At 40.7% G+C, this 21610-nt stretch overlaps 1 protein-coding gene across 1 annotated transcript in view; it reads left to right on the top strand.

Moving 5' to 3' along the window:
* LOC145527162 (uncharacterized) overlaps positions 1–19781 on the top strand; it is a 544757-nt gene extending 524976 nt beyond the window's left edge. Inside the window, exon 16 of the transcript XR_014069547.1 lies at positions 19369–19781. The gene's annotated coding sequence lies outside the window, so the exon portion shown is untranslated. The remainder of the gene's footprint in view (positions 1–19368) is intronic.
* The last annotated feature ends 1829 nt before the right edge of the window (positions 19782–21610 follow it).

Below are 21610 nucleotides of genomic sequence, written 5' to 3' on the forward strand. Positions count from 1 at the left end.
ATATGTACATATACATGTATGTATATATATATAGTATATATGTATACATATACAATATATACACACATATGTAAATATATGTGTGCATATATACAATATATATGTATATACATATATATATGTATATACACAATACAGAAGATAGTAGGAAGGTGGAAGTATATACCTTGTTCTCCTTAACAGGACCCAGGAATTATTGTTCAGTTCCTACAAAGAAGAACAGTCAGAAATTAAACAAATCAGTCTCATAAAGGACTCTGTGAGAACTGAAAGCATCCTGGGAAGCACCAGGAGTCACCACCCCAGGCAGAGCATTGCTTTTCTAGGCAATTAGCTAGGGTAGCTGACTCAACAGAACCCTGGCAGAAAACAACTGCTCCTAAAAGAGCACTAAAATGCCTGGTGGGTAGAGCAGATCTCCAGTGGAGACTGGCAGGACAACGTAATACCCAGATGGCATAGGTTTATCCTGATCACATGTGCAGTATCCCTTGGGGACTGTAGGGAATATTTGTGGGCATAGATACTGCAGAGTCTGACACTTTGGGTGAGAAGGTGAGGTCCATAGCAATCTGTAATGCCCTTCTAGCTATACAACCCCCCGAGACAATTTCAGTGACAAGAATTCAATTTCTGTTACTTATTTTACCCAAAGGCCATCACCAAAAAGCATTACCAAGAGTGTCATGTTAGGCAGTCCTACAGGAACACTGCATTTTGATTTACCACTACATGTACATCTGCATAAATATACAGGGTCATATGGAGTTAGCATTTCATATGAACTCCACAGCTTGGTAACCAGAAGGAACCTTTAGTAATTCAATCCAGGTGATTTTCACACATATTTGAGCTGGAGAACTTTTTATTAAAACTGCTTTTCTGTTCAGCATACATTTTCTGAGCATCTGTGGATGTGTAAATATAAACATGAATAAGATAGTGCTTATCTCAGAAATGTTTCAGTTTGCTAGAGGAATCTCGCTCCTCTTACACACACACCCCACAGTGCGGTACACACTTATAAATATGAAGGAGCCATATAATGGGCAGAGTGGCAAGGGTGAAGAGAATGGGGAACATGTGGGAAAACAGGAAAAGGAGGTTTCATGGGAACAAATATTTCTTGGGAGTTTGAAGGATGGATGGGGAAAATTTTCAAAGGCAGAAATTGCCAGATAAGTCATTCATGGCATAAGGACAGATGAGCAAAGGCACTGGCTTAAAATATGAGAAATTCTGGGACACAAATTGGGTTGCAGCATTACAGACCTGAAGTCTGACTTCATTTTCAGGACAGTGTGGGTCCATTTTGAGAAGGATATTGATAATGAAAGCTGCCCTTGGGGAAGATTGTTCCAGAATCTGAACAGGCGCTTGCCCTGGTAAAGGACAGCAGAGACAAGGTGTGACTGGAGCCTCAGCCAATTGCTCTCTCCCCACATCTCTGCAGCGACCCTTGAGGTGTCTACATAAATTAAAAGGTTCCACAGACAGGGCTGAAAGTCTTTTGTTAAGTCTGTCTCCAACTTTTCACAACTCAAGAAACTGAAGTTTGGAGTTCATGAATGATTTGCATAAGATCATATAATAATCCATTGCCTGGCTTTTTGCTTCCTAGTCCAAGAGGAAAGTTATGACAAATCTAGACAGAGTATTAAAAAGCAGAGACATCGCTTTGCCAACAAAGGTCCGTATAGTCAAAGCTATGATTTTTCTAGTAGTCATGTATGTATGGATTTGAAAGTTGGACCAAAAAGAAGGCTGGGTACCAAAGAATTGATGCCTTAGAACTGTGGTGCTGGAGGAGTCTTGAGAGCTCGTTGGACTGCAAGGAGATCAAACCAGTCAATCCTAAAGGAATTCAACTCGGAATATTCATTGGAAGGACTGATGAAGCTGAAGCTCCATTACTTTGGCTACCTGATCTGAAGAGCCAATTCATTGGAAAAGATCCTGATGCTGGGAAAGACTGAGGGCAGGAGGAAAGGGGGTGGCAGATGATGAGATAGTTAGATAGCATCATTGACTCAATGGACATGAGTCTGAGCAAACTCCAAGAGACAGTGAAGGACAGAGGAGCCTGATGTGCTGCAATCTATGGGGTCACAGAGAGTCGGGACAGGACTTAGTGACACAACAACTGAGAGATAATCCATGAGCTAGCAACTTCTACACTCCCTGGCAATGAAACTATAGATCCCATCCTGGTTTCGGTCAGAAATGTATGGGAAAAGCTGATACACTTGGGAAGATCTCTGATTTTGATGGCTATTGCTTCAGCCTTGGAGGGGAGAAAAAGGCTCTTGCTTGATCCTGTTAGGGTCCATGGCTGTGAAAATTTAACTGACAAAGACAAACTACTGGGAGAAAAGCATCCATGCTTATTTAAATAAGTTTTATGTGATGTGGGAGCCTTCATAAGGAAATGAAGACCCAAAGAAACAGACTGCATTTTTGTGCTTGGTTCGCTGATAGTCATGGAAGAATATGATAGTTAAAGTGTATGAAGTAACTTCCCTTGTAGCTCAGTCGGTAAAGAATCTGCCTGCAGTGCAGGAGACCTGGGTTTGATCCCTGGGTTGGGAAGATCCCCTGGAGAAGGAAATGGCAACCCACACCAGTATCCTTGCCTGGAAAATCACATGGATAGAGGAGCCTGGTGGGCTGCAATCCATGGGGTCACAAAGAGTTGGGCACCACTGAGTGACTAACACTTAATTATGAGGTAACTGTATTAAAGGGGGAAACTCAGCAAGACCTATTTGTTAGGATTTTTCTTTTATATCCCTGATCCTTTTCTCTGGGTATAGGGAGGGGCCCTCTGACATGAGAATTTTATGATCTGTTTTAGGGAATAAGGGAAAAGGGGCAGAGAAGATCAAAGTGACCTTTCTGCTTCTACCGTTTTCCCAAATTCCTTCAGTTTAAGACATCCAGTATGTCAAGGTGCCCTCGTTTGGACTGTATGTCCTGAGCCCCAGCTACCTCTTTATTCTGTTTCTCCTCCCTCTAATCATGTTGCTCAGATGGGACTGTTACTAGAACTTCTGGAGTGTGCTGGTGCTTAATTCAGAGCATGGTGGAAGTATTCTTCATGCTATAGACATCTTGAAGTGCTTATCAGGCACACTGAATAGTGGTTACTATTGGGTAGGAAAGAAGTCTCAGTAGGTTCACAATAGTTTCCCTTGTGGCTCAGCTGGTAAAGAATCTGCCTGCAATGCGGGAGACCTAGGTTCGATCCCTGGGTTGGGAAGATTCCCTGGAGAAAGGAAAGGTTACCCACACCGGTATTCTGGCCTAGAGAGTTCCATGGACTGTATAGTCCATAGGGTCGCAAAGAGTCAGACACGACTGAACAACTTTCACATACACAGGTTCACTATAATTAATTGCCATTGGAAAAACTGTAAGCTAGATATTCACCTGATGCATGGATAAGGAACACAAGTGGTAATCAGATCATTTTTCATTCATTATTTATTAATTTTAAATATCTTTGGCTGCACTGGCTCTTTGTGGTTGTGTGCAGGCTTTCTCTGGTTATGGTGAGTGGGGGCTACTCTCTGCAGCTCACAGGCTCCATAGTTGTGGTCCAGGGGTTTAGTTGCTCCATGGCAACTTGTGGGATCTTCTTGGACCAGGAATCGAACAGGTGTCCCCTGCATTGCAAGGTGGATTCTTAACCATTTGACCACCAGGGAAACCCTATTAGATCATCTTTAATTTCCATCTCTCACTGAAATCCTGAGAGTCTCTCTTGGGTTTTGGTGACTACTAACTTTTCAACTCTCTCGTCCTTTCTCTTGCTGCTCCTGCTTCCTCAACCCAGAAACCTATTTAAGCCTACTTTTCAACACAGTTCCCCTCCTGGCTAGCAGATGCGTTTAGACAATTAAATGCAACTAACCCCTGCAGAAGTATCATCTAAGGCAGATACTGACAATTTAAAAGTAGAGTTTCAAGGATTAAGACAGCTTTAAGACCCGAAGGAATAATTCCTAAAGAGCACTTTGGTTACTGTGGCAGAGGGAGGAAGAGACTGGGAGAGGCCTTAGTATCACACCTCATCCCGCACGTAGCCATCTTCCCGTCTAGAAGGTTAATTATACAGTAGAGAATGAGGCTGAGCCATGCTTTCTTTCTGGTGCCCCATTACATATTTTTCTCTCAGGCTGAGTCTTCAATTTTATGCAGAGCCAGGTGTTGTTGAATGGGCTGAAGTAACAAATCAACCCATTTGAGCTTTAGAAGATACTAATTTGCCTTTGGATATCTTTAATCCAGCTGTATACATCCCCCCTTTCACAGCATTTCTGAACTTAAACACTATCCACAACAACATGTGGCAGTTTTTCTAATTACTTATGATTAAGGAAAAAAAAAAGCCAAGTCAGGCCCTCAAGGCACCAACACTTTGCATTTTCCTGGAGAAATGAATGCTGCAGAGTAAAGCAGCTTGAAAATTAATGCACGGCACGACATGAGACAGCGGTGCAGGATGGCATTTCTTTCCCGCACTGTATTTCAGAAATGTTTCACACGACAGGGAAGGGGGGAGAAAAGAGCAGATGGACTCAGTTATGCAAGCTATTGAAAACAATGGTGCAGAGACATTTTCTGGGCGGTAAAAACCTCATCAAAATTGTCAGTTACTGAATCTGTGGCAGAGTGAAGGGGAGAATAGATGAAGAGCAGAAACAGAAATTGAGCTGTTTTGATATGGGCCCTAGAAAATAACAGAAACGTGGTTGAAAAAACTGAGAAGGATGTGTCAAACTGTTAGAAGTATCATGTGGGGTTTCTCCATGAGTTAACCAAAAATGACAGTAGAGAAACACTCATTTTGTAAAGATATGGTCAAATTTTTCCATATCTTAAGTGATTTGTAAATTTATTTTTCCTTTAATCAATAATTTATTCTTACTGAATTTGGGGAAAATATTTCTCTGACTTGGAGACATATTATCTTATTTGTCTATCAAAAGCTGAAGCTACAGGAGTTAATGCCAAAAATCAGCCTAATAGCTGACCCAGAGCAAAATGTAGCAAGAGGCTTGAAGTGGATAATTAGCAGTTTTATAATTGCTGGAATAAGGACTCTTGACTTTTTTCTTTATAATTTCTCCAAGTTCAGCAAGGTTGCTTTTACAATTCTAGAAATGATCTATATTGACTGGCAAGTCATTCCCCCTTAGCTTTGAATAGTACTGGTTTCTATGCTGTAGTACCTCAAGGTGTGTAGAGATCTGCGGGGTTGTCTCTCTTATTCTCTTGCCTTTTAATTCTTTCTCTCTTTCTTTTTTATTGCTGCCTCAGTATGCTTAACTCCTTTTCAGAAATCTGCTGGTTCTGAAAAGCATTATGACTAGAAACAGCCAGGCAGGCACACACGTCATTCTCTTCAAGCCAGAATCTTCTCTCATGACTGGTTAAGAACGCTTTTCTCTAAAATGTGTTAAATGTAACAGGTGGGATAAAGGACATAATTTTAGTGGCAGTGGAGTGATTTTAGTTTCATATTTATCTTAATGTGTGTTAGAAAATTATAACCAGTGCATACATACCTTTTGAATTCACTGACATTATTACTGAAGATGAGATGTCATTGTATTAAATGTAAACAAAAATGCTTAATATTTGTACACACGGTGCAGAGACATTGCAAAGTAAGTGTAGGTGTTAAAAGCAATGCTTAGAAAGTAGAAAAGCCCTCACTTGACCTCTGGTCCATCCTTACTCCAGTGGTGCTCCTCCTCTGTGTCTATGCTCCTCCTTCATCACCAGGACGACTTACCTTTAGGCATCTCTTGTCCTGACTCTCAGCTGGCTGTCAAACAACTCCTACAGAGGTGCTAAGGGCTAAGCACTGTTGTCTAAAGGAATCCGTTTTTATACCTCACATTCTTGCAAAAAGGATTTATAGTAGTTTAAGATAAAAACCAAAAACACAAGACAGAAACAGCTAGAGCCTGCTGCCCCACCACATACACATGTCAAATTATTGTTGGTTAATTTTCCAGATTCTGTTCATGATCTGTTCTCCTTATACTTCAAGCCCATGCCCTCAGAACTCCATGGTTTTGGTGCTCTTCTTGCCAGGATTTCCTTGTCTACCTGTTAAGACTTAGTTTTCAGATTTCTGCTTAAACCTTGCCTCCTCTGTTTCCCTCAGCCAAGATTAAATTCTTCCTCCATGCTCACATACCTGTCTACCTCTGGTCATCCTAAGAATCAGCACACTGGATTGCAATAATCTGTATGTTTCCCTTACTTCCCTGTGAGTATCCTGAAAGCAAAGACAATGCTCTATTGATCTGAGGAGCTTCTGCAGTCTGTCACATTTGGGAATTACTGATAATAACTTTCTGTACAAAATTTTTAATGTATTAATTTATTTAATATTTCTAGTGACCTCAAAAGGTATGTTCCATTATAATCTTCACATTATATGCAAAAAACTGAGAAAATGTGATTATTAAATTTGCTTACATTTGAGAAGCAAGAAAATGGCACAGTTTAGATTTTTAAATCTAAGCAAAGGCTAGGGTCACTTTGCTAAATTCTGTTTTGACCCTCAATGACTATCATGTCAGAATTGTTAGCTAAAGAGCCCTGTAATAACATTTAAAGAAGTTACTCACAGTTAAAAAATTAAGACACAATAAAAATTGGTCATGATATTTGAAGAGCCATGAGCCTACTTCCCAAGTTAGGGAGTATTAATAAAATGAAGATGTTGATTTCTCGTTGAAGACTACCCCAGAATCTGGTCACTGCCATTTACCTTTCAGTAGACAGAATACAGTTTCTTCCAAACTTTAAACTCCCTTCTACCTCAGCCCTACTTTAGGGTGATGATCTCCACCAAACACCAAAGACTTCAGAGAATTGCAAAAGAGGCGTTCAGAAGAGCTGAGAAAATTATGCCACAAAATTAAAGAGGCGAGCAGAAGTTGAAACAAATTGTACAAATAGAGCAGTAAAGAACTGTATTTTCAGGGGGAGGAATGAAGAATAGAGCTTGTAATGACAGTGAGGAAAGGACCCTAGATTCTTAATTTAAAAAATGAGGATAGATCAGTTAGGATTTTATAGGTTATGTGCTGGTAACAAGCAACTCCCATATCTTGGTGTTCTAATAAAAGTTTTTTTCTCTCTCCTGTCCAAGGTGGGTAGACAGGGTGCGCTGCTACTTCTGGTCACTCAGAATTCAGATCAATAGACAAGTCTAATATCAAAGTGGGGAGGGAATTTGGGAGTGTGGGATCATATCAGTTGCCCAGGAGGTGGATCGCAAGAAACATTTGTGAATAGCACTAATTATTACTCCAGAGGATAATGATAGTATCTAGTCCCTGGGGTTTTTGTGTGTATTTAATAAGATCATGCTCAGAAAGTACTGGTCATATAGCAAGTGTTAGCTATTAATGATAGTAATAAGCAGACCTATTTTCTCACAAGTTATTTTTTTTCTTTAAAGAGAAAAAATATAATAGAATACATTACACACAGCAAGCCAAATTGGAGCCCAGGCTGATCAAATTTAATTTGTGATTGGAAGTGTTATCCTCAGGCCTTGTAACACAATTATAAATTGATTCTTGGCCACTGAGGGCAGAGTTTTTTTAAAGGCCTAAAAAATCTCATAATGAATGTACTATATTTGCTTGCTTCAAGGTACTTTTTAACATTTTAATATTTCTTAGTCTATGTTGTATTTGATAATCAGTTGAACGGAAGACTACCCTGTTAGTCCAGTGTTTGAGAATCTGCAGGACATGGGTTCAATTTTCCTGGGAAGATTCTACATGCTGTGTACCACAACTACTGAGCCCATGAGCCTAGAGCCCATGTTCCGCAACAAGAAAAGACACTGCGATGAGAATCCCACACAATGCAACTAGAGAAAGCTGGCACACAGCAATTGAGACCCAGCACCACCAAAAATAAAATGTAAAAAACTGAATGCAAATATACATTTTTCCATTTAAAAATTTTGTTCCTGAAAAGCTACTAAAAAATGATTGGTATATCTTAAAATTTTTGGTGTTCTTGAACTAAGGGAAAAAAAAAGAGTTGAAAATAAAATGAGTTATTGTCAAAAGAAATGAAGTAGCTTTCACCACAGTGCTTCTTACGAAAAGTCCATGCACGATTTGAACTTCAGATGTGTAACTATTTACATTTGATCATTCTTCCACTTCTTGTTATTACACCAAGTTTCTTTGCCTACTTCACAAGAAATGGGATGCAAAAAATGGTTATTTTTTTGCCATACTGAGAAAAGTATCCCAGTGGAATTTTTTTAAAGGGTACCTCTTGCGTTCTGAATCATTAGCCGACAGAGATACAACTTGGCGTGCAGCAAGGAGACGGCTTCCTCTCACTGGAGTGCTAAAGGCAAACAGCAGGGATTTCCATACGCAGTGTCGGTCTAGGTAAATGACATCTGTTATAAAATTGTATCTGTGACCAAGACAGCCATTAGTGGATGCAGGCACACCTCAACTACAGAAGGCAGCTGCCTCGTGTAACAGCAGGGTTCACCAGCAACAACAGAATCAACAACAGCAGCAATTTATAAATCACATCAAATTAAAACTGCCAACCTTGTGGCTGACTTAGAAGCTTCTTTAACATGAGTTTTCTCGCTGTGAGTTAATTGAGGAAACACTGAAGGGGCTCACTTGCCCAAAGATAATCCCAATGCGGAACAACTGATGGTGGCGGGGCAGCATACCTAACAGGGAAGAGACCAGCGCAGCAGAGCTCTGACCGCTCTGTGGGTGAGATAAAGGCCAGGGAGCTCCATGTCGTGGTGGGTAGTGGGAGACACCACCGCCGCTTCTGTCTGTGACTTTCCTGGTGCTTCACAGGAAGAGAAACTTGGCTGATCATTCGAGTCTTAACCCTAGGTTAATGAGTGCTAAATTTTGCTGTGCAAAACATTATTCTGGGAAATCTGCTGAATTTCCTAGGCCCTACCCTTGGACATCCTGATTTATAGGCACTAAAGTTGAGTCTTATGTAGAAAGTGAGCCCTTCTGTGCGAAACAAATTCCCCCAAATGGATTTATTGGTTCTTGAGTAGGAAATCAACTGTGAAGCTAACCAAAATTACTCTTTTGTGGTTTTTTTTGCTTCACACTTAGAATGTCATAAGACTCAGTGGGTATAGGCATATGTGTTTAAAAAAAAATGCAAAGATGATTCTGGTGCACACTTTACTAGGGACGGCTGTAAATTAACAATCTATGTTATAGAACTAAGTTACATAATTACTTTTGAAAGATCATTGAAGGTATACATTGCATGGTATGATTCAACATAGAACAAGTCGGGAGACCCGCTGGTATTATTGAGCCTCTGCTATTTACTGATTTCTTGGTTGGCGTGTAGTGCCATAGTTAAGAGCCCTAGTTTTAGGGAACCACATTGCCTGAGTTTGAATACTGGCCCTATTATTTTCTGGATATATGAAACTGAGCAGACACTTTTGCTTTATTTTCCTCACATATAAATCGGGTAACACAGGGGCACTGTATTAAGAGTGTCAGCCAAGAAAAACAATTAGAACACCTATCACAGAGCAGATGTTCAGTCATTCTTAGCTGTTGGTATTACTGTGAACCAGACACTTGATTGTGTCACAGAATTCTTAACAGTTTAGTAATGTAAAAACTGGAGATCAGCAAATATGGTAGAGTAGAAAGACCCTGAGCTCACCTCTTCTCACAAGCACACCAAAATCACAACTATTTGTGGAACAAGCATCAATGAAAAAAAACAGAATATGCCAGGAAAGATCTTCGACAACTAAAGACACAAAGAAGGGACCACAAAGAGATGAGTGGGAGGAGTGGACCATGATACAATCAAATCCCGAGTTGGACACCCAGGAACTGGAGAATAATTATATTGCAGAGGTTCTCTCTCATGGGACTGAGAGTTCTGCGCTCTACATCGGGCTCCCCAGCCTAGGGGTCCTGCACCAAGAAGAGGAGCTCCCAGAGCATCTGGCTTTCAAAGCCAGTGGGGTTTAATTTCTTGGGAGAATAGAAATTGAACTCTTAAAAGGTATACATAAAATCTCACACTCTCTTGGACCCAGGATGAAAGCAGTAATTTGAACAAAACAGAGGATGCCTGCATGGGCAGCACATAGGTTCACTGTGATAGGCCTCATCTGCTTCAGTGCTCACTTCTTTGAGGATAGAGAACGCACTTAAGGACAACGAAGACTTATTGAACTGGACCCTCAGGGCTTCTGCTTCAACAACTGAGGAGCAAACCCTGTCCCCAGTAGGGCTGTGGCAGTCACAGAGCAAAGAAGAGACCCTATCCAACATTTGGTGCAATCTCTAGTCACTACAACATCAAGCACACCCCCTTATCAAGGGGATAATGGCCAGCACACACTGAAGAAAGACACAGCAGGCATCCATACCAAAAACAGCCCTCACAGCAAACATACTGGGCTCTCACAGTCTACACAGTGATACTCACACATCAAAACTGCCCTTTAAGACCACAGCAGATAACTGTTTCTCCTAAGTTCATAGAGACATAGAAATTTAAAATGGAAAAGCAGAGGAACAACTCCTAGTTAAAGGAAAAAAGAAATCCCCTGAAAGAGCAAACAATAAAATAGACCTCTCCATCTTACTGGATGCTGAGTTCAAAAAGGAGGCAATAAAAATGCTAAAGGGATTAAGAAAATTTATGGACAGAAATGCATACCCCTTTAACAAGGAGGTAGAAACTATAAAGAGGAACCAATCAAAATTAGCCAACTCAATTACTGAGATAAATACAGAGCTAAAAGCAATGAATAGTAAATTAAATAATGTAGAAGAATGAACAAATGATCTGGAAGACAGAATAATGGAAGTCACTCAATTAAAACAGCAGACAGAAAGACAAAAGTAAAAACCAAAGCGACATATGAGATCTATGGGATAAATAATATGAACTATGCTGGTCTCTCAAGAGGCAGGTCACCTGACCTGCCTCTTGAGAAACCTGTGTGCAGGTCAGGAAGCAACAGTTAAAATCGAACATGAAACAACAGACTGGTTCCAAATAGGAAAAGGAGTATGTCAAGGCTATATATGGTCACCCTGCTTATTTAACTTATATACAGAGTATATCATGAGAAACACTGGCTGGAAGAAGCACAAGCTGGAATCAAGATTGCCCAGAGAAATATCAATAACCTCAGATATGCAGATGACACCACCCTTATGGCAGAAAGTGAGGAGGAACTGAAAAGCCTCTTGATGAAAGTGAAAGAGGAGAGTGAAAAAGTTGGCTTAAAGCTCAACATTCAGAAAACTAAGATCATGGCATCCAGTCCCATCACTTCATGGGAAATAGATGGGGAAACAGTGTAAACAGTGGCAGACTTTATTTTGGGGGACTCCAAAATCACTGCAGATGGTGATTGCAGTCATGAAATTAAAAGACACTTACTCCTTGGAAGGAAAGTTATGACCAACCTCAATAGCATATTAAAAACCAGAGACATTACTTTGCCAACAAAGGTCCGTCTAGTCAAGGCTATGGTTTTTCCAGTAGTCATGTATGGATGTGAGAGTTGGACTATAAAGAAAGCTGAGCCCCAAAGAATTGATACTTTTGAACTGTGGTGTTGGAGAAGACTCTTGAGAGTCTCCTGGACTGCAAGGAGATCCAACCAGTCCATCCTAAATGAGATCAGTCCTGGGTGTTCATTGGAAGGACTGATGTTGAAGCTGAAACTCCAATACTTTGGCCACCTCATGTGAATAGTTGACTCATTGGAAAAGACTGCGATGCTGGGAAGGATTGGGGGCAGGAGGAGAAGGGGACGACAGAGGATGAGATGGCTGGATGGCATCACTGACTCGATGTTTATGAGTTTGGGTGAACTCCGGGAGTTGGTGATGTACAGGAGGCCTGGCTTGCTGCGATTCATGGGGTCACAAAGAGTCGGACACGACTGCAAGACTGAACCGAACTGATGTTTATAGCCATCTCTTGTGTTGTTGGAAGAGGGCATTTGCTATGGCCAGTGTGTTCTCTAGGTAAAACTCTGTTAATTTTTGCCTAGCTTTTTTTGTACAGGTCAAATTTGCCTGTTACTCCAAGTATCTCTTGACTTCCTACTTTTGCATTCCAATTCCCATGATGAAAAGGACATCTTTTTTTGACGTTAGATCTAGAAGGTGTTGTAGGTCTTCATAGAACCATTCGACTTCAACTTCTTTGGCATTAGTAGTTGGGGCATAGACTTAGATTACTTAGATCACTTAGATTACTTAGATTACTGGTTAATGGTTTGCCTTGGAAATGAACCAAGATCATTCTGTTGTTTTTGAGATTGCACCCAGGTACTGCATTTTCGACTCTTTGGTTGACTATGAGGGCGACTCCATTTCTTCTAAGGGATTCTTGCCCACAGTAGTAGATATAATGGTCATCTGAATTAAATTCGCCCATTCCCATCCATTTTAGATTAGGTCTAAAATCATTCTTAAAATGTTGATGTTCACTCTTGCCATCTCCTGTTTGACCACATCCAATTTACCTTGATTCACAGACCTAACATTCCAGGTTCCTATACAATACTGTTCTTTATAGCACTGGACTTTATGTTCACCACCAGACACATCCATAACTGGGGTTCTTTTCCACTTTGGCTCAGCTACTTCATTCTTTCTGGAGCTATTTCTCCATAGCATACTGAACACCTACCAACCTGCAGGGCTCATCTTTCAGTGTCATATCTTTTTGCCTTTTCATACTGTTCATGGGGTTCTCAAGACAAGATACTGAAGTGGTTTGCCATTCACTTCTCCAGTGGACCACGTTTTGTCAGAACTCTCCACCATGACCTGTCCATCTTGTACAGCCTTATATGGCATGGCTCATAGTTTTGTTGCGTTACACAAGGCTGTGATCTATGTGATCATTTTGGTTAGTTTTGTGTCATAGTGGTTTTCTATTTGGAGGCCATGGGATTGTAGTTCTTGCTTCTTCTCTCTGCCCACTGATAGATGAGGAAAAACGGCTAGAGCAAGCTTCCTGATAGGAGGGCTTGGCTTCGGGGAAAACTGGGTCTTGCTCTGGTGGGTAGAGCCCTGTGATCCCATGGACTGTAGCCCACTAGGCTCCTCTGTTCATAGAATTCTCCAGGCAAGAATACTGGAGTGAGTAGCCAGTCCCTTCTCCATGGGATCTCCCTGACCCGAGGATCGAAACTAGGTCTCCTGCACTGCAGGCTAATTCTTTACCTTCTAAACTACCATGGAAGCCTGCAGGGCCATACTCAGTAAATCTTTAATCCAATTTTCTGCCCATAAGTGGGGCTGTGCTCCCTCCCTGATTAGTTGTTTAGCTTAAGGTGGCTCAGTCTGGCAGTCTGCAGTCTCTAGGGTAGGGCTAGTGGCAACCTCCTCCAAGAGGACTTATGCCAACAGGCTGCGCCATCCAGGACTGCTGCTGCCAGTGCCCCTGTCCCCACGACAGGCCAATACAGACCCACACCTCGGCAGGAGACCCCCAAACACTCACAGGCGGGTCTGGTTCAGTTTCTTGTGGGGTTGTTGCTCCTTTTCCATGGGTCTTGGTGTGTACGAGGTTTTGTATGTGCTCTTCAAGAGTCTCTGATTCTTCCAGTCCTGTGGAAGTTCTGTAATCAAATCCTGATCTTCAAAGTCAAATTCCCTGGGGATTCCCAGTCCCTTCACCAGATCCCCAGGTTGGGAAGTCTGATGTGGAGCCCAGAGCCTTCAAAACAGTGTGAGAACTTCTTTGGTATTACTATTCTCCAGTTTGTGGATTGCCCAGTCCACATCTCTAAGGTAGGGCTAATGGCAACGTACCCTAAGAGGACTTATGCCAACAAGCTGCCCCTCCAGGATTGCTGCTGCCAGTGCCTCTGTCCCTGCGGCAGGCCACTGCTGGCACATGCCTGTTCAGGAGACCCTCAGACACTCAGGCAGGTCTGGCTCAGTCTCTTGAAGGGGTCACTGTTCCTTTCCCCTGGGTCCTAGAGCACATAGGATTTTGTTTGTGCCATCTAAGAGTCTCTGGTGGGTATGCTAAGTAATTATTCTCTAATTTAAAAAGAAATAATAATAAAATGTAAAATAAAAAATGGCTCATACAACTCAATATCAACCCCCTACCCGCAAATAACCTAATCAAAAATGGGAAGAAGACCTAAACAGACATTTCTCTAAAGAACACATATAGATGACCGACGAACTTAAGAAAAGATGCTCAACATTGCTAATTATGAGAGAAATACATATCAAAACCACAATGAGTGAGGTAACACCTCACACTGGTCAAAATGGCTATAATAAAAACACAAATATTAAGTGTTGGAGAATGAGTGGAGAAAAGAGAATGCTCCTGCACTGCTTGAAGGAATATAAATTGCTACAACCACTATGGGAAACAGTATGCTGCTGCTGCTAAGTCGTTTCAGTCGTGTCTGACTCTGTGCGACCCCATAGACGGCAGCCCACCAGGCTCCTCTGTCCCTGGGATTCTCCAGGCAAGAATATTGGAGTGGGTTGCCACTTCCTTCTCTGGGAAACAGTATGGAGGTTCCTTAAAAATAAAAAAATAGAGTTACCATATGATCCAGAAGTCCCACTCCTGGGTGTGTATCCAAAAAGTTGAAAATTCTATTTCAAAAACATATATGGACCACAGTGACTCTTTGCAACCCCATGGACCATATGGTCCATGGAATTCTCCAGGCCAGAAAACTGGAGTGGGTAGCCTTTCCCTTCTCCAGGGGATCTTCCCACCCCAGGGATTGAACCCAGGTCTCCCACATTGCAGGTGAATTCTTTACTAGCTGAGGCACCAGCGAAGCACAATATTCATAGCATTACTATTTATAAAACCGAGACATAGAAGCAACATAAATGCAGATTGGTTATTGATGGGCTCTTGATAGCTTGCTGTTTATTCTTCCAACTCATCTTGACACCTAGTTAATTATCTTTTACTTGGAATGAATTTGCAGAATATCTTTTCAACTTTCATTTTATGCCTAAACTAGTTTAAATGAGCTTGTGTCCTTTGACACAAAATGGCCTTGACTAAGGGCTGAAGTTGGAAGAAGTGGAAGAAACCAATACCTTTGAAGCACTTTATTTAACCTTAAAACTGCCATGAAATATAGGCATTGTCAACCACATTTTTAGTGGCAAATAAATTGAAATTGAGAACATGGAACTCACTTAAGATCAAACTTCTATATACATGATGTAAACAGAAGTCCTTGTGACACCATATCCCATTTTCATTACCACTTAACTATACAGGGGAAATCCTTATACCACATAAACAATGATGTTCTAAAATGACTAATTCAGAGCTATCTAGGGTAATTGAGAGTGGGTATGTAGAAATAGCCTAATATTTTATAGTGTGGGTTTTCTGATTAAATAAAAAGTCTAAAAATACAAATAACCCCTTTTAACAAGTACGTGAAGACTATTTAGGAATTTATACTGGAAAGTTCCTGGCCTCCATGTTGGCCCTAGTAAAGTTTTGTTTTGCTTTTTTTTTTTTCTATGAAAAATATGAAAACCTGAAGACTTAACTAAGTTTTGGCAATTTTTCCTGTACCTTTTCTTTTCAAAAAAAATTTGCAAAATAGAATCTAGTTTTTGTATTGTTTTCTGTGGTGTTTATTTAGAAGACATTTTTTACAGCAAGCTGTTTAGACATTTTTTCTGGCCTGGAGACATTTTTTACAACAAGCTGTTAGACATTTTTTACAACAAGCTAGAACTGTGAAAGTGAAAGTCGCTCAGTTGTGTCCAACTCTTTGCGACCCCATGGATGATACAGTTCATGGAAATCTCCAGGCCAGAATACTGGAGTGGGTAGCCTTTCCTTCTCCAGCGGATCTTCTCAACCCAGGGATCCAACTCAATTCTCCCACATTGCAGGCGGACTCTTTACCAGCTGAGCCACACTTTGGAACTGTAGGCTGATTCAAAATATTTACTACAATGTAACAGTTATGAAATTTTCCTGTGAGAATATATTGCTCATCCTCTAGAAGGGACCTTTAAGTATGATGCATAACATACACTACTAGGGTGCTAGCATGATCAGGAAAATACAGTATATCAGAGGTAAAACAGAATCTAGTCTCAACCTTCATTCTACTAAATAACTCAAGAAAATTAGAGATATCAAAGGAACATTTCATGCAAAGATGAGCACAATAAAGGGCAGAAATGGCATGGACTTAACAGAAGCAGAAGATATTAAGAAGAGGTGTTAGAAATACACAGAAGATCTATACTCAAAAGGTCTAATGACCTCAACAAGAAAGATGGTGTGGTCACTCACCTAGAGCCAGACATCCTGGAATGTGAAGTCAAGTGAATCTTAGGAAGTACTAACAAAGCTAGTGGAGGTGATAGAATTCTGGAAGAGCTATTTCAAATCCCAAAACATGATGCTGTGAAAGTGCTACACTCAATATGCCAGCACATATGAAAAACTCAGCAGTGGCTGCGGGAATGTAAAAGGTCGGTTTTCATTCCAATCCCAAAGAAGGGTAATGCCAAAGAATGCTTAAACTATCACACAGTTGCATTCACTTCTCAGGCTAGCAAGGTAATGCTCAAAATCCCTCAAGCTAGGATTCAGGTGTACATGAACTGAGAACTTACAGCTGTAAAACCTGGATTTAGAAAATACAGAAAAACCAGAGATCAAATTGCCAACATCCACTGGATCATAGGAAAAGCAAGGGAATTCCAGAAAAACATCTACTTCTCCTTCACTGACCATGCTAAAGCCTTTGACTGTGCAGATCACAAAAAACTGGAAAATTCTTAAAGAGATGGGAATAGCAGACCACCTTACCTGCTTTCTGAGAATCCTGTATGCATGTCAAGAAAGAGCAGAACTGGAAATGGAACAACAAACTGGCTCGAAATTGGGAAAGGAGTATGTCAAGGCTTTATATTGTCACTCTGCTTATTTAACTTATATGCAGAGTACATTATGCAAAATGCCAGGCTGGATGAAGCACAAGCTGGGTTCAAGATTGCCAGGAGGATTATCAATAACCTCAGATATGCAGATGACACCACCTTTATGGCAGAAAGTGAAGAAGAACTAAAGAGTCTTTTGATGAAAGTGAAAGAGGAGAGTGAAAAAGTCAGCTTAAAACTCAGTATTCAAAAATCAAGGTCATGGCATCCCGTCCCATCTCTTCATGGCAAATAGATGGAGAAACAATGGAGACAGTAACAGACTTTATTTTCTTGGGCTCCAAAATCACTGCAGATGGTGACTGCAGCCATGAAATTAAAAAACTCTTGCTCCTTGAAAGAAAAGCTATGACAAACCTAGATAGCGTACTAAAAAGCAGAGACATTGCTTTGCTAAAAAAAGGTCTGTAGAGTCAAAGCTATGGTTTTTCCAGTAGTCATGCATGGATGGGAGAGTTAGACCATAAAGAAGGCTGAGTGCCGAAGAACTTATTCTTTCAAATTGTGGTGCTGAGAAGACTCTTGAGAGTCCCTTGGACTGCAATGAGATCAAACTAGTCAATCCTAATGAAATCAGTCCTGAATATTCATTAGAAGGACTGATGCTGAAGCTGAAGCTCCAATACTTCGGCCACCTGATTTGAAGAGATGACTCATTGTAAAAGACCCTGATGCTGGGAAAGATTGGGGGCAGGAGGAGAAGAGAGGCAGCAGAGGATTACATGATTGGATGGCATCATCGATTCAACTGACATGAGTGTGAGCTAACTCTGGGAGATAGTGAAGGACAGAGAAGCCAGGTGTGCTGCAGTTCACGGGGTTGCAAAGAGTCAGATACAAGTAAGTGACTGAAGAACAAAGTAGCATATGGTAAGTACTCAACAGACAAAGGTTATCTTAAAAAATACATTCATTTATTTATTTGGCTGCACCAGGTCTTAGTTGCCTTATGTGGGATCTAGTTCACTGACCAGGGATCGAACCTAGGGCCCCTGTATTGGGAGTGTGGAGTCCTAGCCACTGAACCACCCGGGAAGTCCCATAAAGGCTAGTTTTGTTAAAACAATATATTTGCAATCTCCATTCCAAATGAAGTTTTATATATATATATATATATATGGAGCCATACTGGAGACTGAAGAATAATGACCTTGATGTGACATAGTGATTCACTAAGCAGGAATAGAGGAATAAAGACAGGCGATGGATTTGAAAGGATAAAGACCGTGGTCAGAACTAAGAGAATGTGTGGAGGTCAGCCTTTGGAAATGGAAAGCAATAAGGAGGAGAAGATCCTTGAGTAGAGGGAGATGCCTAATATAGTAAAAGGTGCTATTGATGTTAACTTCTGCAAGGGTAAGTGGAATCTCTAGGGTTGGTATTTTTCAGATAATCACAGAGAATGCCACCTTCCCTAATGCTCTGCTGCCGTTCTAGAACACAAAAATGAAGCTTCAGATGATGAGATATACCAAATTTTCTCTAAATATCATTACCTATGCTGCTGCTGCTGCTAAGTCACTTCAGTCGTGTCCGACTCTGTGCGACCCCACAGACGGCAGCCCACCAGGTTCCCCCGTCCCTGGGATTCTCCAGGCAAGAACACTGGAGTGGGTTGCCATTTTCTTCTCCAATGCATGAAAGGGAAAAGTGAAAGTGAAGTCGCTCAGTTGTGTCCGACCCTTAGCGAACCCATGGACTGCAGCCTACCAGGCTCCTCTGTCCATAGGATTTTCCAGGCAAGAGTACTGGAGTGGGTTGCCATTTCCTTCTCCAATAATTACCTTAAAAGCAAAAAGAGGAACTATTTGAAAAATATGGAATGTGAAATACAGCCAAATTATAGAAAACTACTTAGTTTATATTTCTTGTAGAAGTTGGTCAAATTTGCAGAATATGGTGAGAAAGTGACCTCATCTACAAGGTGGTAAGATGTAGACAGTCAAGGAGATTCAGGCAGATGAAACAAAATACAACAAATGACTGGGGAAAATGTGATTTTTCATCATGAGGTAGAGTGATATAGTAGAAAAAACAAATTGAAGCTAAGTGATGGTGAGGGAGAGGGAGGCCTGGCTTGCTGCAATTCATGGGGTTGCAGATGGTTGGACATGACTGGGTGACTAAACAACAAGCATTAGCTCAGACTTTGGGTAACCTTACTCAAATTATGGCAATTTTCTGATCTGCAGTTTCTTCATCTATAAAATGTGGGTTTTAAGTATACGTAAATGTATTCACAGAGTATATGTATATTTAAATGAATTAATATGTATAAAGTACTGAGCCCGCTGTCTCAAGCATAGTAGGTCTTAAACATATTTCTTTCATCCCTCTCAAGGGAGTTAAATGCTGAAATAATAAATGACGGTGAGGAAAAATCCCATGAAATTTAAGAGAGAAAACACCAACCTCTCTCCAGTATCAGGCATCTATCTTCATGTCCCTGACTCTGCACCTTGAAGCAGCCATGTGAGTGAGTACGGCTCATATCAGAATGAGAGACAGTGGTGTCTAGGGAGCTTGGCTGTGATATATGTCTGCCAACTTGGATTGCCAAGGTCTGTCAGCTCTGCTGTAGCAACTAAAAGAAGCCTTTTCTTCTCACCTGGACTCTTTCAACACATTTGTTATGGAGAAAAATTCTCCATTCCCACCACTGGACTGAAAGTTTCTTATTTGCTTTAACTTTTGTTACATTTCCATAATGTTGGATAATCGAAAACCAGAGAAAAATATTTTGACGTACAGCCATATATATGGTAATCTCACTGACTGGCATTTGCTTGGCAGCACTGCACTGCTGTTGATAAATAATACATGGTATTACATTTTATACACTGAAGATGAGGTATTAGAAATAGAGAAAGAAAAAGCCCTGTTTAGGTATTCCAATCATTGCGCGCTATGATGCGCTGCTGAGGGTCACACATGTTTTAAATGAATATACAAGATGTAGGCATTTTGCATTCATTTCAGGTTGTTGTACAAAATTTAATCATAAAAATGCCAAGATAGACTGTAGGGTATCTCTTGACACATGGGTATAGGATGATGTAACAATGAGAACAGTTACCAGGCAGCACATCTGCTTATCCTCATACATGAACGGCAGGTACATAGCGTAAACGTCATCATTTTGCATTGCAATTCCTAGGGCAGCGTCGCATATTGACCATGAAATGCTTTTCAACTGAATTCAGAGGTAGAAAAATGTTATCTTAACACAGTGCCCAGGCAGTCCCTATCAAATGCTGTCGACAAAATAAAACTCTGCTATAACTGACACACAAAGGTTGGAGGCTGTGGAGGAAGGCAGGGGCCTGAAAGTCTGGCTGAGGTCACAGCAACAGTTTGACCACACTTGTAATTTCTTCAGGTTCAAAATAGTAGACAGACTTTCAAAATCCAGTGAAATAATATCTGAACTGCCTCATTGTGTCATATTGTGATCAATTTCTCAATGGTTCTCCTGTGTGTCACCTAATTGAGTTAACAATTTTATTGAGTGCCCATGATATTAGATATGTCAGCCCAACACCTGCTGCATTAACTTCCTCTTCAAAACCTCCAAATTAAGTTTATTTCGGCATTAAATGATTCATGGCAGTGGTTTCCTGTTTGGGATGCCATACAAAACCTCTCAAGATGCTGAGATCTTATTAGTGTTGGTAAAATACATCTTGGAAATTTGTACCAAATTATTGCATGTTTAAATCAATTCTCACAATTCATTATTACATTAAATCAATCACATCATTACATCATTACAATGTCATTAGTACAAAATTTTAAATTATTAAATTCCCTAGAGTCTAGGAAGAGTTAGACATGCACATATGGGTAGAAGTTTGGAGGGGAGAAGTTGGTAAGAGAAAGACAAAGATTGGTGTCAGTTGAGCCAGTTAAATCATTTTTGCCTTTCTTCTAAACACTGTGCAAATATATCCCTCTGCGTGAAGCACAAGCTGGCATCAAGATTGCTAGGAGAAACATCAATAACCTCAGATATATAGATGACACCACCCTAATGGCAGAAAGTAAAGAGGAACTAAAGAGCCTCTTGATAGAGGTGAAAGAGGAGAGTGAAAAAACTGGCTTAAAATTCAACATTCAAAAAACTAAGATCATGGCATTCAGTCCCATCACTTCATGGCAAATAGATGGGGAAACAATGGAAACAGTGACAGACTTTAATTTCTTGGGCTCCAAAATCACTGTGGATGGTGACTGCAGCCATGGAATTAAAAGACACTTGCTCCTTGGAAGAATAGCTATGACAAACCTAGACAGTGTATTAAACAGCAGAGGCATCACTTTGCCAACCAAGATCTGTAGATTCAAAGCTATGGTTTTTTCAGTAGTCATGTATGGATGTGAGAGATGACCATAAAGAAGACTGAGTGCTGAAAAACTGATGCTTTCGAACTGTGGTGCTGGAGAAGCCTCTTGAGAGTCCTTTGGACTGCAAGGTAATCAAACCAGTTAATGCTGAAGGAAATCAACGTTGAATATTCACTGGAAGGACTGATGCTGAAGCCAAAGCTCCAATACTTTGGCTACCTGATGTGAAGAGCTGACTG

This window comes from Giraffa tippelskirchi, chromosome 11, assembly GCF_054371585.1.
Source record: "Giraffa tippelskirchi isolate mGirTip1 chromosome 11, T2T-mGirTip1v1.2.pri, whole genome shotgun sequence".
NCBI classification, from domain to species: Eukaryota; Metazoa; Chordata; class Mammalia; order Artiodactyla; family Giraffidae; genus Giraffa; species Giraffa tippelskirchi.